Consider the following 2,500-nt stretch of genomic DNA (forward strand, 5'->3'; position numbering starts at 1 on the left):
GCATCAAGTCATTCACACCTTCCCGTGTCAAAGTGTCGGCTCACTTTTTCCGTTCTGGCCAGGTGTAAACAGTTGATAAGATCATCCTGCCACTTGGTCACATACAAAAAATCAACACCCTTACTGCATGCTGGATGAGATCAGTCGGAATTGTTTTTTTATGAAAACACGGAGCTCACAGAGAGTACCCAGGCTGTTAACTGCTGGTATGTGACTGAGTAGAGGGATGGTTTTCTCGGATGTAAAATCCTGGTTGGATCTGAGATGGTGAGCCGAATTGTTTACACAGTGTTTTTTCAAATGTATACTATTGATCACGATTTGCTTCAAAACACACCACAAGTATCATTATTAATTAAATCAAAGTGAGTGAATGAGCTTCAGGTCGCTGTTTCTCTCCGGTGCGGCTGGAAACGAAAAGTAGTCCACATGCAGGCACCGCCTTGCGGCCAGACGCATATCGCCGTTTAAGACACGGCGGCTTAGTAACCCGCATCAAGTACACAAATAAGGGAAATAACTCAAAGGAAGTAACCCAACCCTCAAAAAAGAGTGCTCTACCTTTGCCTTAATTAAACTTTCAAAATATGTTTTTGGGTAAAGTGAAGGCAATCCTACTGTGCGGCAGCATCATTTGCAACGCAGAATTTAAAGGTTAGGTATAACTTTTGCAACTATCTAAGGGCCTTTTCTCTGAGGAAGCATCCCCGTAATGGTTCAAACAGAGAAACGGTACCTTGCTTCCCGTGTGACCATTTTGTAAATCACCATAGATCTGTCCTGACTGTTGCACACGACATGAGTATACTCTGGATTGAAAACATACCAAACATTTACACCTTGTCTACCTTCTCTGCAGAATGGAATACTTTTTGCTGAATTGATTTTGTTACCGTTGACTACAATGTCAATCTGAAATCAAAACAAAGAGAGGAAAAAAGAACAATTGAATATCACATTCCTAAACATAAATCCCTGCCAGTCTAACAGCTGCTGCTTTATATAAAAAGCGGTGTTCCGGCGGTTTCATCGTGTTTTAACCACACACAAAAACGGAACGCTTTTATGTGTGTGCGTGTGGGGGGGGGGGTGTGCGTGTGTGTGTGTGTGTGTGTGAGTGCGTTTGTGCGCATATGTGTGTGTGTTTGTGTGTGTGTGTGTGTGTGCGTGTGCGTGTGTGTGTGTGTGTGTGTGTGTGCGTGTGTAAGTGTGTGTGTGTGTGTGTGTGTGTGTGTGTGTGTGTGTGTGTATGCGCGCGCGTATAAAAACACTGAGAAAAAAAGAAGAAAAAAAGAAAGTGTTGGTCGTCTCTTATTTATATTTTTTGTAAAATCTGTGTTGTCTCTGACTGTCATTTTCTGATTAATAATCTAGATTTGTATATTTTTTCCCCTCTCCTCTCGGGCAGTTATAGGCCTTGCAAAACAAGAGCTACCTTACACTAATATTTTTTCTCAGTTTTTGGTTTCAGACCGTGATTGTATTTGGTGTTTGTAATATTAATTAACTGCCCTACCTTTCGTGTTAAATCGATTGTACTTACCTTGTGATTTACTTTTTGCGTGGCAGTAGTGCAAGTCAGTGAGGGATTCCTATCTCGGGCATGTTCCTTTACGTGTTTGGCCAACCGATGTTTACAATTATATTCGAATGTTAATGAAGGAAACAGGTTAGATGTACGCACAATAATTCGGCCATGCAACGGCAAGGCTACCAAGTGTTATCTCCATTTTCTTGTTTCGTGAGAGATACGTCGAAGGAGCTCTCTCTTCGAGGTTTTCACCACAGAAGAAATGAAAAACAAAACCAAAAACATACTTAATTGGTTTTCCAAGCAAAAAAGCATCCATTTTCTTGTATTTGTCAAATCTTCTCAATCAGTTACAAAACAGGTACAGATTTGTGCAGGTTTTGCCCCACGAGGGGGCACAAAGTCGTCCACATAAAAGCATCGTGGACATCTCTTGATGAGATTGTTTTGAGATATTTTCTGATACATGTACCTTATACCTGTGTGTATATATTTATTTCAAATACACATGTATTTTTCATTTGTTGCAGTTGTTTCAGATGGTTTATATAACTTGCTTGTTTCCTTAATTGCTTGATTAATCAAAAGTAACTGCATGCGTAGTATTAATAACAGTTTGGGTTTGGTTCCGTCTACGGGGTTAGTCGTAGGAAGAACTGTTTGAGATAATTTACGATTTCTGAGTCAAAACAATGATTTTCTCACCTGTTAGCATAACAGAAAGAATGAACGTTTCCGACGGTAAGAGGTATACAAGATTATCAGTAAATCGCCTCTCAGCTGTTAGATTTGGCGTCAAATCCGCGTGAGCTAATTATGGCACGGATTAGGTCACATAAAGGCACCCAAATTCACCTGACTGATACCGTTTTGTCACGTGAAAGAGAGAGAGAGAGAGAGAGAGAGAGAGAGAGAGAGAGAGAGAGAGAGAGAGAGAGAGACGCAGAGGGAGAGAGACACGCAGAGAGA

Source organism: Littorina saxatilis, linkage group LG6, assembly GCF_037325665.1.
Source record: "Littorina saxatilis isolate snail1 linkage group LG6, US_GU_Lsax_2.0, whole genome shotgun sequence".
NCBI classification, from domain to species: Eukaryota; Metazoa; Mollusca; class Gastropoda; order Littorinimorpha; family Littorinidae; genus Littorina; species Littorina saxatilis.